The 14714-nt window shown below is 45.7% G+C and overlaps 1 protein-coding gene and 1 long non-coding RNA gene across 4 annotated transcripts in view; one reads left to right on the forward strand and one right to left on the reverse strand.

Annotated features, from left to right (window-relative positions):
- The window catches only part of ZFHX4 (zinc finger homeobox 4), a 154252-nt gene extending 150443 nt beyond the window's left edge, over nt 1-3809 (reverse strand). For both annotated transcript variants that reach the window (XM_064442515.1, XM_064442513.1), the window contains exon 1: nt 3439-3809. The gene's annotated coding sequence lies outside the window, so the exon portion shown is untranslated. The remainder of the gene's footprint in view (nt 1-3438) is intronic.
- The window catches only part of LOC135311892 (uncharacterized), a 31949-nt gene continuing 18752 nt past the window's right edge, over nt 1518-14714 (forward strand). The window contains exons 1-2 of one of the 2 annotated variants that reach the window (XR_010371436.1): nt 1518-1748; nt 13079-13131. This is a non-coding gene — a long non-coding RNA (uncharacterized LOC135311892). Of the gene's footprint in view, nt 1749-6710; nt 6815-13078; nt 13132-14714 lie in introns of those variants that run through there. The other variant, XR_010371437.1, reaches the window with a different exon arrangement.

Consider the following 14714-nt stretch of genomic DNA (forward strand, 5'->3'; position numbering starts at 1 on the left):
AATATTAAACAGTGATTTTTCTCGGCCCCCTTTATATGTTCTTTGCTGGTGCACCATCCTCACAAATAAACCTAAACTACTCAAAAATCGAGGAACAAAACCGTCTCCCTATTCTGAAAGATGCATGCAATGCCATTTATCATCTCCACAGCTTTCCTTTAATTTTAACTTGATCTAGCGGATAAGTTTCATTTTAGAGAATAATAAAGCAGTACCACTGCATAAACCAAACAGCAGGTACTATTACTGTGACTTACACAGATGGTTTACCTGACCTTTCTTTGTTCCTTGGGTAGGTTTCACTTTTGCAGATTTACGACTTTTCCCTCTATATTTCATTGACCCTCTATGTTCATTATCATAAAAATGAAAACTATTGAATACATGTTTATGTTGACGAAGTCCAAAAACCCCACGACTAAAGGATAAAGAGATGTTACAATGCACTGTGTGGATCTCTAGAACGTACACTATAAATATTCAAGCACAGATAGCACGAATAACTGAATAATCCTGGTGAGCCCCAGCTCTGGAGCCAGGTGCAAGAGGTTAAAACAGCTGGCTAGCCATCTTTTATTTTGTGTGCCTTCCTACCGGCAGAAACCGCAAACCCTGAAAACTAGCAGATATTCCCTCAAGGTTGATTGTCTGATTTTTTTCATTTCAACCAGTTTAGTAGGATCCCCCAGTCGAGAAAAGAGAGAAACTCCTTAAATACAGGCAGTTGAATAGGAAGTGGAGCAATGATGATTAAGGTTCTTCACCCCCACACACCCCCCAACCTTCAACCCCCCGTTTATTTCCACAATCTTCTTTGTGCACCTTCCCATCCAAATGTTTGTATTCCTTATTTCAAAGAAAAGCACTCCGGATCGTTCTGTCAGTTTTGCCAGTAAATATAAAGTAAAACAAGTGTTGATGGCGCTGAGAGTGTTACATACCCAGGCTGTGTTTTTGCATTGCTCTCAATAGAAGCGATCGATGCCCATGTCACAGTCGCGTCCCAATCGCAGCCAAGTCTCTGCCTCAATCTAACCAACAACAGGCAGGGCTGCAAAGGCTCCTCACTACCTCTTCCATCCATCCACCACCAAACTAAAAATATAATGCTACATATGATCTTTTTAAACACTCCACCACCGCTCCTAGGGATCGAGCCACTGCAAATCCAGGGGAAACACAATTGAAAAAAAAAAAATACACCATCAAAAAAAAAAAAACCAACCCTCACAGCAACCACCCCAAAAGCACTCAAGCCCTCTCTTTCCACTCTCTTTCTCGACCTCCTCCTGCCAACTACATAATCCTTGATTAAAAACGGAACAAGGCTAATAAAAAGAAAATTTAAAAAAAAAAAAAAAAAAAGAGGAGGACGGAATGGAGCCGAGGAAATGCAACTGTCAGAAAACGGGATGGTCAGACTTCCTGAGTGAACCTGCCTGTGTCTGGCTTAATGTAAATCCACCATCTTCAGCCTGGCAAGTTGTCTTTTGGTTGGGCTTTTTTTTTTTTTTTTTTTTTTTTTTTTTTTTTTTTGGTGGGGAGGGGGGTGTTATGTTTGCGATCTCTGCCTTGGTACCTAAGGAGGAAGAGGAGGAGGAGGAGGGTGTGTTATTGAATGGTGGCTAAAGCCTCCTCGGGACGGCGCTGAGGTGAAACAGGCTGAACCCGACTGATGTGCCTCCTCTCTCGGTTGGACCCAGTGCCCTAAGCAGCCGATGAGAGACCCCCGGCCGCCCGGCTCGCAGGTAACAAAAGAAATACCAACCCGTGCATTTTCTGCTGCCGCTGCTGGGGAGGCTGGGGGTGGGGGGTGGGGGGGCGGTGGAGGGGTGAAGAAGATGCAGGAAGGGAGGAGTGGAGGGGAACCGCCGTAAGTTGGCATCGGATGGGGGGAAAGTTTATTAGCATTTTTGCAGGAAATTTCATGTAAGGCAAGAGGGGGAAGCAGGGACGTGTCTGCCATTAGCCGTCGCGATGGGAAGGGATGCACTTGATTCTGGCACGAGCAGTTAGAGCAGGAACCGAACTGCCTTCTCGCTGTTTATGAGCTTTTTTTTTTTTTTTTTTTTCCTGGCTGGGGGGGGGTGGGTGGCTGTGCGGGTTTTTTTGTTTGTTTTTTTTTTTTTTTTTTTTTAACACCTTAGTCCTCGGTTTAAAAAAAAAATAGACGTCTGTCCCACAAAACAACCGACCCCCCCCCCCCTTCCCCTTTCAAATATCTCAGCAGGGCTGGGCTGCCGGCAGCCCCCGACCCCGCCGGCGAGGAGCCTTTCCTGCGGCGCGGCGCGGCGCGGCGGGGATGCCGGGGGCTCCGCTGGCCCCCGGCCGGCTGCCGCCCGCGGGCACCGGCAGCCGCGCATCCCCGCCGCCGGGGCCGCTCCGCGCCGGGCCGTGCCGGGCCGCCTCCCCGCGCCGCGCCGCGCAACTGACAGGGAGGCTGGGCGCGCTCCTAACGGGCTCCTCTTCCTCCTGCTGCCGGAGACGGCAGCCAGCAGCGCGATCCCCCTGCGCGCACACACACACACAAACACACACACACACACACACACACACACAGAGACCCGCACGGCCACCCCTGCCTCTGCTCCTGAGAAACCTACCTGCAAAATAAAAAAAAAGGGGGGGGAGAGGGGAAAAAGCACCCCACGCCTTCTCCTGTACACACGCACGCAGTCAGGGTCCCCATTGCCCTGCTGGCATCCCCCCCCCCGCCCGAAAGCGAAAGTTTGGGAGGCCGAGGGGGGTGGAGATGAGGAGGAGAGGGAAGGAGGGTGGGAGAGCGGAATGCGCCTTCAAAAAGCACCTCAAAGTTTTGGGGGGACCGAGCTGCGAAAGAAGAGTGCGAGCTCTGAAGGGGCTGGCAAGCGATGACTTCTGACAGCCGTAACGTCTTCCCTAATCTGACAGTATTCCCCCCTCCCCGAGCTCCCTACAAAAAAAGAGCGAAATAAAAAGTGGGGGGCGCCCCCCGAACCTCTTCTGCAAGCTGAGCAGGGTCCTCCACTTAATCCGAAAGTTACAGCCCGAAAGAGGAAAAAAAAAACCCAACCCCACAGCCCCGAACCAAAACAAAAAAAAAAAAAAACACAAACAAAACGTAACCCCCGGAATATAAGAGAAAGGGAGAGAGAGAAAGAAAGAAGGGAGAGAGAAAAAGCAGCCCCTCCTTCCCAAATGAGAGCAAATACTGTACCTAAAAATGGGGAAACAGGCAGAAAAAGGGGGGAGAGAGAGAGGGGAGAGATACATGGGATCTGGGGATGTGAGTGTGTGTGTGTATGTGAGAGAGAGAGAAAGAGGCACAGGGAGAGGGGGAGAGAGAGAGAGCGCGAGAGCGAAATATCAAAGATTGTGCAAGATCAGCCTGGAAAGATAATCGATACTCGACCTAAATTTAACACAAACTACTCAATAAAAGTTAAAGAAAAAACTTACTTTCCATTTCCCCTCGCAGTTCCTACTGGATCTTCGCCTCTTTTTTTTGTTTTGCTTTATTTACTTAACAGCTGATCACATCCAAGTAAACGAGAGAAGGTTCATTAAAAAAATAATAAAAAAAAATAATCCTCCAACTTTATTGGGTGAAAATAAAAATGATTGAGCAAGAAGTGGGGGGCATGGAGCGGTCCTTTGGGGTCCGGGAGTTGTTAAAGCATGTGCCGACCGCGGTCTCGCTGTTTGGTTGTGAAGGGGTTGGGAAAAGGAGGAAAGGAAATGAAAATCCGATATGTCTTTATTCTGCTAATTATTATCGTTTTAGCCCTGTTTAAAAAAATGGCTGATTAAGTTGAGTGCGCATGTCTTTGTGTGTCTATTCCCGATATGCACTCTGGGAATGAGAGAGAGAGAGAGAGAGGAGAGAGAGGAGAGAGAGGAGAGAGAGCGAGGGAGAGGGAGAGAGAGAGGGAGAGGGAGAGGAGAGGGAGAGGTGTAATTAGTGAGGTGATCAACATTCTCCGGGCTGCAAATGACGCGCAGCCCCGCAGCCGGGGAAGCCGGAGCTGCCGCGGCTGCCGGGGGCTCGCCGGGGCTGCGGGAGCCCCAGAGCCAGCCCAGAGAAGAAGGGGGAGCAGAAAGGAGCTCGTGGATACAAACACAAGTCTGCAAACTTCATTAGTAACACAGACACACACGCACAGGCACACAAAGTAGATGGCTAGGGAAAATTAAAAGAAAAAAAAAAAAAGAAGAAGAAGAAGAAGGGGGGGGGGGGGGGGGAACAGACTTGCTCTTTTAACTGTTCGGGAACTTAAATGAAACGGGTCCAAATTAGTTATTCCATCGGGGAGTTATTTCATTCTGTCTGTCTGTCTTTCTCTACCCTTTTCTATCTTCTAATGGGGATTTAATGAAAAATATATGTTTGCGATGGGATAATGAATGTACAACACCTCTCTAAAAGGAAAGACAACATAGCTAAGACAGGGAATAACTGCCCATACAGGGATAAAGATGGATTTATTTACACATACACATACACACATGCACACATGTGCGCACTTGCATCCTACATCGTATTTACACATATGCACACGCACCCCACAGACCCACAGTCACACAAAACACAACACGCTTTATTTGGTGGCCGCCATGTAATTGCTTGGAGAAATCAACAAAGTAAAAAAGCAAAGCCTTCCAGAATATACAATATCAACTGGAAACAGCCTTATCAAAATGAAGTAAATACCAGCCCAGGGAAAGTCTCTTTGCATACAATACAGGTTTCATGCATATATATGCCTTGTCCTCCACTTTCCCTACAAGTATTGATATTTTATTAATATTTTATCTACTATGTTTTACCAGACACATTTCATTCTTGGATATGGGGGGAGTGGGGGGATTATTATGATGAAAACTAGGGTAAAATGTACAGATGTCATTATAAATCGGAATCTTCTACAAATATTTTCCTGTGTGGGATTTAAGAAGATTGCTTCTCATTTGAAAATCTAATTATCTTAACCTAATACTGCAGATGTGAATATGACTGACACTTTCATTAAAAGATAATTAACTAAAACTAGGAATAGACATACTTTAAAATACCCCCTACTGAAGATAAAAACATGACTATTCAAAGAGCATCCGAATACACCGCAGGAACACGTGCAGATTTTTGATAATGCTATTCCAGAAATGGGTATACCAGAAATGGTCACTAAGTCACAGTTACATGCAAGAGATATTTACAGTACCGAGGACCCCGTGCAGGTGAACCGTAACCTTAGAGCTGACAAGCCTTTGAAGTTCGTGATTCCTGCGATACACGTCAAAACCTTGTCTTAGGCCTTAAACACCAAAAGCCAGCAGGAAGGTTTTATCGCAACCTTCCATTAAAAGCGCTCACACACAACAACAAACCAGCAAAGACCTGGATGGCAGAAATACGCACCTCTCTGGGCCCTAAACCTTCTGCTCCAGGAGAACATTTTGCAAGTACTGGAACTAACACTAATAGGAAAATCCCCACCTGATGATGAATTAGGGCTGCCCTTAAGGAAGCACAGGCCAGTGTCAGGGAACCGAGTTGCTAAAAGCAGATGTTTAGGGTCAGAGTGAAGGTCCTGATAGCTTTGGAGGGGGAAAAAAAGGAAAAAAAAAAAAACATCTTCGGAAAGGGGAGGGAAAAAAAAGACAAGTAAACACATCTCCAGCCTGCAAGTACAGCTATTCCAAAAATCGGAGCTTGCCAATAAAGCGGGGAACATAGAAGGAGCCCTAACCCAATCCAGAGAAACCTTCCTTCAAACTTCAGGAAAGTCTCCAAGACTCGAACTCAAGGAAAAGGCAGGGGCACTTGAGGGTTCGTGAGAGCAACTTTATTCCTATTTCAGACCTCACCTAAGCGTTGCACCAGCTCATCAATGAAAAAAATCTGAGCATATATATGCAGGTTTCCACAGGCACTGCACCCTGTGAAGGAAGGTAACAAGGAAACTAGCGATATTCTGCATCGTTGTTTACAGGGTGGGAAAAAAATGCAAACAAAGAGTGAAAATGAAATCTCTGGAACGCGTTTACAGTTATCAGATCGAGCGGGTATGATGGACAGAGAGCTTTTAGGCTTAAATTGTAGACAAAACGGGACTCTGAGATAGAAGGATGCATTGTCCATTCAAGTGCATGCCTGAAGGATGGTACCGCATTTCCTAAGACTGAAGACAATTAAATACAATGTGATGAAGAAACACCTGAGAACAATACATCTATTTCAAATTCAAGTGAAGAAACACGTATACTTAATGTCACAGAAGAATAAGGAAACGAAGATAATTTAGTTTTAAAGTCGTCCCCCCGCACCTCCCCCACCACCTCCTTTATTCCTAGTGCTTTTTTCCTGGTGAAACATCAATATCATTAATGTCATTAATGTCAAAACACCAAACGTCAGAACAGTCAAGTCATTCTTTTTTGGCTGTAGATTTTTTTTCCCCTTTCTCTCTTCTTGGAGGGGGATATAGGTTTATGGTGTTCTTAAGTTACAGCTAAAGGAACAAAAGGGCGGGGGGGGGGGGAATAGAGGCAGGAATTGCGAGAGGAGAGTCCACATTTTTCAGGGTTTCTTCTGCCACTGTTTACTGTCCTTCCTAACGTTTTAAGTCTCCTCTCTCCTCTCTCTCACACTCTCTCTCTCTCTTTCTCTCTCCCTAAAAATAGTAGCTACCGGGGACGGGGAGGGGGGTGTAGGGGAAAAAAAAAAAAAAAAAGGCACTACGGGATGTTAACAGTTTAGAAGAAACCCGGGGATCGCCACGTAGCTAGGAAAAAATCGGAGAAGGTTAATTCCGGGAGGCAGCAGCAGCAGCAGGTTTGTGGGATGTGATAAGAGCGGAGCGCGGCGCGGGCTGGGGGAGGCAGGCGAGGAGGACCCGGGGCCGGCGCGGCCGCGGCTGCGGGGCGGCTGCGGCTGCGGGGCGGCTGCGGGGCGGCGGGCGGGCGGGCTCCCCAGCGGCGCGGCCCGGCCCGGCCCGGCTCCCGCTCCCCCTCTCTCCTCCCTCTCTCGCTCAGCTGATCGCCCCCGAAGACTCTCGCCTAACCTCTCAGCTCCTCTCCTCTGGTCTCGGTGGACCCCCCGCCCACCTCCTCCGAACTTCTCCTGCAAGGCACCGTTACACATTTTGGGATTTTTTTTCGAGCCTCCTGTTGAAACCACAAAAAGCTCTTGACAGTGACGTTGCATTTCATAGAGAGGGAAGGGGGGGGGGGGCGGAAAAATGAAAAAAACCCTCAGCCTTTTCTGTCCTCCACCACCTCCAGCCTCAGCACCAAGGAAAACTTATTGGCCTGGGCGAGACGGAGCCGGTGGGGGCCAGAGCCCCGAGACTGACCATTCTTTAATAGACAAAGAAATCCTAACCCAAACCGAGCTCTGTTACACCACGTCTCTCCGCCAGGCTCATTTCACTCCCTAAATCTGCGCTGCGGACACACAGGGGCACAAGGATCTGCATAATTACAGTCGCAGCCGCTCCCCTTTTTAATAAACCGACATAATTCCCTAATAAACGTCCCCTTCCCCCACCTTGTCCTCTCCCCAGACCCCAACCCAAGGGAAAGGGGATCCGTGTCTTTTTACTGCGTTCCCTAAGTCTATAGATGAGCTCAGTTTGAAACGAGGTATTACAAGATTTCAGTGTTACAGACCCTTTATCTGAGCCACAGACACTTTCAGATCCCCAGCCCCCACCTCCTCTCCTTTTTGTTGTCTCTTCTCCTCCCGGGGGCTATTTGACAAAGGCAGTGTGTTAACTAACATTTTTGTTTAACTCAGCAACTTCTTTTCAAAACATACTTAAACCTGATAGCAATCTCTTGTACTTTTTTTTTTTTCTCCGAGATGAAATTGATTCTGAACCGAAAGCGTTTGGCTAGTATTAATTATTTCTTTCTTTGCAGGTATCACGTATACAAATCTATTGTTAATTTACAACGTCCCCCCCCGTCCCCCCCCATCAAACACATTCCAGTACACACTAAAAAGGGCTGGGGGGGTAGGTGGGGGGAGAAAAGGGGGGAGGGAAAAGAAAAACAAAAATCCCCGATTTGATTCCTGGAAAGTTTTGTTCAAAAAAGAAATAAAAGAACAATAACATATTGCATTTCAATTCTGCCCTCACTGCCCCAGATCTGGCATTCACCTACTGAAAGTGCGTCTAACGAGCAGCGACCTAAGAGAAAAATCACAGACGAATAGTACAGACATCTCGCTGAGATTTTGAGCTAAATAGTGTCGTTCCCGATTGCTTTTTGTTGTTGGTGGTGGTGGTGTTGGTGTTATTTTGGCTGGAGCCGCACAAAAACGCGCACCCGGACGTTACTATAAATAAAAGCCTTCCAGGTCTAAGTCTGCTGCCGGCGTTTCCTCCGGAGCCTTAACAGCCCTTTTTCAGCTCCTTTCTTGGGCAGATCGCGGGGATTAAATGCCCTGAACCTGAGCTCCTGGCCTTGGATGGGAAGGGAAAGAAAAAGGGAGAGGGAGAAAGAGAAAGGAGAGGGTGAAGGAGCCAGGCGCCCTCTGGGCTTTCAGAGGTCAGCGCTTTGACAGTGCTCTGACCTCCCTCCCCTCCCGGCAACCACCCCAGTGTTTATAAACAAAAACAGTCAGGACTAGCCCCAAACAATAGCAATTCACCAACTTCACAGGCACTTCACTAGCTCTTATGCAAATCAAGGAAAACGACCGCTTACCACCGCTCCCCCCCCACCCCCCCATCCCCTCCAGAAAGCCCAAGAGCATATTTCCAGCAGTGATATATCCAAGGGAAAAATTTTACATTCTATCCTGGAAAAGGACAAAAAGCAACTTCAGAAATAAAACGGTTCTGCTAGAAAGACAGACAAAAAGGGAGAAAAAGCCAATAAAACTACCGATCTTACTGCAGAAAGAGGAAAGTTATGAAATATTTATACCTAAATCCAACAATCCACACTGCCAATAAAACAGGAATCTTTGTTGTGTAGACAATATGCTAAACTACCTCTGCGACAAACAGCGATTATAAAGCAACCAGGAAAAGTTATTTTCGCCCAAGGAGCCAAGTTTTCAAAGAAAACGTGTGGATTTTACAGCTAAATAAAAGCCACCACCTCTGTGTTATCCGTAAAAACTACACATAAATTAAAAGCACCGTTAAAAGAAAAAAAAAACCTTCCAGCAAGCAAGCAAGCACATCTGATCTGACTTACAAAAAAGTATAATTAAAACCACCTTTAATTACAAAAAGCAGCAAGCGAAAACTAAATGAATCAATGCTTTCTCCCCAAAATGTTGTCCGCCAAGGTATAGAAATGATAGTTCTATAGTCCTGCATTAAAGCGTAACTGAAACTCCACAGTTCAGGAATTGATTACGCGATAAGAAAAAAAAAAAACCCAACACCAAACGTAAAAGAAAAAAAAAGGTCCTAATGATTTTCAAACTTTTGTTTAAAAATGATGAAGATCAGAAAAGGTTGGAGGAAAAGTTAAAGGAAATATACCTCAAGAGAAAAAAGACCATCTCCTTTTCTTCTTTGTCTATCAGTCTCCAGTTAAAGCATATGGAAAATGTTTTCAAAATGCCTAGATTTGGCACATTGTCATTGCAAAGAGAGGAGCGCAGTGATGCTGTTATAGAAAATGGGAAATAAATTCAGGATTGGGTGCTGCCTCCTTCAATGCGGATTTATCTAAGTTTAATTTAATATTCCGCAATCACTGTATGATCGCATATAATTCACCAAGATTTTTAAGGGCTTCGCCTAAATATGTTGACCACAGGCACAAAGTAATTTAATCAGATTATTTCCTTCTTTTATTTGTGTTTATTTTTCTCATTAGAAACACTTTAAATTGCAATTGTAAATAATAGAAATGATGGAATATTAGGTTTGGGGTGAACAAACGCTCAGAGAAGGCATTAGCTTTATTAAAATCATTCTGAACGTAAAATCAAAAAGCACAAAATGGTTGTTTGTAAAACACTAAACCTTTAATCGATTTATTGGCATCCCGATCGATTAGATAAACGGAAATCTATAGTAAACATAAAAGCATTTAAAATATTTTTCTCTCATTTATAAACAAAACTTTTCTTTTCAGTAGAAAAAAAATGATTATCAAACGACTAACAGGAAATTCTTCAGATATCAAATTACGATAATAAAATTATTTCCACATGGAAAGGGATAATGACAATGATGATAGTAATTATAATAATGAATAATTCAACAGCCCTTTGACATATATGGAAGAGCCTGGTTCAAAAACAGCTTTTGAAGGGGGCTACTTTTAGGGGATTTTTCAAATAAAATTGAATTTTGAGGCTGAAATGCTTAGATCAAGTGACAGTTTAGGTGCAAGTGCGAAAGTTGCGTTAATTTTTCCCTGCATTTTTCAGGCGGGAGCGTTCACTTTGACATCGCCCTTCAAATTAAGTTACCACTTATTAGCAGGAAATAAGTATGTAAATACATAAGCTATCCCTGAAATTGGGGGTGGGGGAGTGAACGGTTTCTTCATTCCAAGGCGGTGGGGATGGGGACCCTTTACCTTATAATTTAAGCGATTTGCTTAGCTCGCAGTGTACCTTCCAGATTACAGAAAGATTCTGCAAGCAATAATGTATTGGACCGTTTAAGTGAAAGAACACAAATTATTTAGGGGTGGGAGGGTAGGGAACTGCAAGCCGGAGAAATGCAGCAGTCGGAGCTTGTGGCATTCTGGCTGCGCGAAGAGGAAGTGTTGCTGTAACGGGTATTATGTTTATTTGATAAAGAAAATCAATGAAAGTGGCTGTAAAGTAGTTAGTGAGGCGTGTGTTTGGGACTCGGGTTGAATAGTGACTCCAGCGGGCTGGTCGATGAGCTCTAAGAGCTCTGGAAATCTAACCTAACCCTCAGAGTGAGCTCTCTCTCACTCAGTGCTGCACCTTCCCTAGGCTGGGAGACTTCAGTCCTTGTCTCCTCCCTCTGTCTCCTTCCTTCTCTCCCCACATCCCTCCCTCTGTCCCTCCTTCCCTCTCTCCTTCTAGTTTTCCGCTCCTGCCTTCCTTCTTCCCATCCGCTCCAGCCGTTCCCTCTCCCAGGTTTATCTGCTCCCCCTAATCTCTCCCATTCTCTTTCTCTCTCACTTGCATTCTCTCTTCCCATCTCTGCCGTAGCTGTTTCCTCCCCATCCAGCTGCTCCTCTAAGTTTTCCTGTAGTCCTGGAGCCTTCCTCCTCCTCTTCTAATGCTCTTCCTCTCCTCTCAGGTCTCTGTATTCCTAAGTTTTCTTCCAGCCTTTTTCGTTATCTGTCTTCACCAGCCGAATTTATCTCTTATTTTGGATTGGTTCCCCCGGACATGTGCTATATTAGTAATTATCCCTACTCGTTTCCCTTTCACACACCCATGAAGGAGAGAGGAGTGCACCGCTCGCTTTCCTCATGTGGGATATTTTAAACATTGGCTAATCTTCAGCAGTGCTTTATTTTAAACCTTCTGCTGCTATTTCCCCCTTTTCTCCCGCTAATCTTCATTCCCTCTAATTTACAACAGAAATGTTTCTCCTCCTCCTTTTCATTTCCTACTTTACAATTTCCTTTGGGGTTTCTAAATAGTAGTATGTCCTTTGCATTTCCCTACCCCCATGTCTTTCGCTGTTTCTCTCCAGCTATTTTATTTACCCGGTTGCTAGAGGAATATTTCTTTCCTTAACAAGTTTATCTCCCTGTCTTTCAGCCCCAGCCTATAAAATAGAAAGAGAAAAAAAAAGAGAGCGAGAGAGAAAAAAGTTGAGCTTGTGGCTCTTTTCTGCGAAGTAACTTGGTTTCAAACTTCTGGTTTGGATTATGTGTCATTATCTATTTTCCCTTATCGCATCCCCCGTTGCCCTCCCCACCCCCCTTCGCTAATAACATCTTTAGTGTGGTCAATGTTAAATATGGCAGATCTCTGAAAAATGCTTCCTCTCCAGCTCTCTGCTGGAATTCATTACCGGCCCCACTCTCCCCAGCCCGCGGGGCCTGCGGGGCCCGGTGCGCGGAGCCCCGCGGAACCCCCGCCCCGCCGCTGCAGCCCCTGCGGTCGCGGGGATGCGCCGCCGCGGCCGCTTCCCGCCGCCGCCCGCCTCCCCCCCGCCCCGGTCCTCCCGCCCTCCCGCAGCCTCCCGCAGCCGCCGGCAGCGCCCCCGAGCCGCGGAGCCCGCGCTATGGCAGCCCCGGCAGCCCCGCGGGGACCGGCCGCGGGCGCTGCGCTCCCGCGGGGCCCCGCCGTCCGGCGAGGGGGAGCGGGGGCGCCCCCGGCGGCGCGGCCCCGGGGCAGGCAGCCCGCGGCGGAGGCGGGGGGCAGGGCGGCGGGCGGAGGGGGGGGGTCCCGTCCCCTCCGCGGGCCCGGCAGGTGCGAGGGCTCCGCGCCGGCTGAAGCGCGCTCCGCGCCGACGGGCGCAAACTCCCACCCGCGCTGCGGGACCTCCGCCGGCGTGGGCAGCGTCCCCTGCGCGGCGGGGAGGTCACCTTGCCCAGCTGGGCTACCTGCCCTCGTTCGTCCGGGGGGCAGAAGGTGGGGTTTGGGGTCTGGGTCTTCTTACTCTCCCCCCGGTCCCTTTTTATATTTTCCCCTTTCTTTCTTGTTTTTCGGCCTTTTTCCTTATTGTGCCCGGACTGTCCGGAGAGGGATCTAGACGAGGGATGCCCCCCCGGCAAAGTCACTCATGTGCTACTGGCCGTGACACATGCTATGTGTGTCGCCTTTGTATGGTCCTAGTTGGGCCACATGCACTTAGCCTGCAGTTTATTGCAGGATTTGCTTTTTGTGTGTGTGGTGAGTGCTGGAATAAAAAAGCATTTCAAAGGGTACCACTGGAGTTGACGTTTCAGGCCTGCTCTGGGTTTTACATAAACCTTAACCTGAGGAAATGATTGTTCCAGGTTAAATGGCCCTACCCTGTCCTTTGTTTCTTTATTTGGGTTCTTGTGTTTTGTTCTTGTGACAGTTCTTTTTAAGAAGCTGGAGGAAGACATCTAATTTATTAATTTCGTCTTTATTGACCGAAACATTTTCGCTGTTTTACGTATGGCTGGAGTTATGTTTAGACTTACTTTTTCTCTATAGGTGGCACACACGAAGTGAACAGAATGGGCCCGATCCCACCAGCCCCTTCTTGAGTGAGTAAACGTAGATCTGGCCCATTGTCAGAAACTCTCGCTGCCGCCAGGACCTCCTTTTGGTGTGAAGTCTGATAAAATGGCTTTACCTGTTCCAGGCACCTATAAGGCTGCCCAGAACAAATGTTGTCACCTAGCTCACGTAATTCTGGTTTGCTAAAAGCATGCTATGTGTTTTTTGACCTAAGCCTCTAATACCTATAACTTTCTGCTTTGCTTAAATGTGCTTCAGGGAGGAATGATAGCTTTTACTTTAAACATTTCGCAGTACTGACACAGGCACAAATGGAAATGAATATTTCAGATAGTTTCAGACAAAATACAATCCACAAACAAGGCAAACAATATCATCCAGGAGTCTTATTAACTAAAACCCAGTGTAGGAGTGTACATTTTCCAAATATTTGCCCAGGAACTTAGACTGTTAAATTCTGTCAATATCTCCATCACCCCTGAAATTATTGCTCACCTATATCCACAGTGACCCCAAATTGTCAGAGAGAAAGCCTGCCAGTTGTAAATCCACACGGGGCTACAACAGGATTGCAATTTATTATAAAGCAGAAATGTTACTGAAGGGAAAATTGGTGCCTATTCCCAAGTCCACACCTGAAAGGAACACACTTTCCAGAAATAAAGATCTTACAGAGAATTGTTTAGCATTCCTGGTGAGATAGCATCATCATATTAGGTAGATTATATTTACTCTGAATTCTTTTCAACCCACTAGGAATGCTTTTTTAAAAAATTGTTTAAAAATAGAAGGGACTACTGAAATTCAACACCACCTTGAAAAAATTAAAATATATACTTATGTTGCAGACCTTATGCATTACAGAACATTACAGAATAGCCAAGATAGAGGTATACTTTTCCTTCTTTCTCCAGAATGATCTAGCTTGGAATAATATTCTTGCTTCCCCCTGAAATGATTTTAATGAGTGCAGAAATATTTTTTATATAATTTAAAAGAGGAAATGAAGGAATATTATAAAACTAAATTCAAAAGTATGTTTTAATACTCTGAAAGACAAACATGGAATACATGTACTTTGGGGGAGATCTTGTATATGATGTGGAAAGGGCTTATTTTAAACAAGCGTGTACGTACATTCCTTCAGCCGACAGTGTGCACACTGTAGTTAGAGTCATAGGATTTTTGATCTTTTGGTCTACTTATTTTTAACAGAAAATGACTGTAATGTAACATATGCATAAACAAATTCAAAGAGCACCTGAAACATATTCATAAAGGTAAAATCAATTTAAAAATCTAAAATGCTGTTGACTATGAGGAAGTGTTGGTAAAACACCTAATTGTAAAAAGGTGATCACATGATTTTTTAATGTTTACTCCCCAAATAAACTTGAGAATCTGAAAAGATGCTAACCTGCATACACAATGTGGGCAACTTTCCCCTTTCAGTTAATTTCTGGTGTCAGTAATAAAAATGAACACAGGAAACGTATTCCACTCTTTTGCCCTTAAAATCCTTTAAAATTATCTCTTCACAGAGACATCCTTAGAAATTAGAAGCACCAAATAACTATTTTAAAACTGAATATATGTGCCACTTTCCCTT

This window comes from Phalacrocorax carbo, chromosome 2 (genome assembly GCF_963921805.1).
Source record: "Phalacrocorax carbo chromosome 2, bPhaCar2.1, whole genome shotgun sequence".
Taxonomy (NCBI): Eukaryota; Metazoa; Chordata; class Aves; order Suliformes; family Phalacrocoracidae; genus Phalacrocorax; species Phalacrocorax carbo.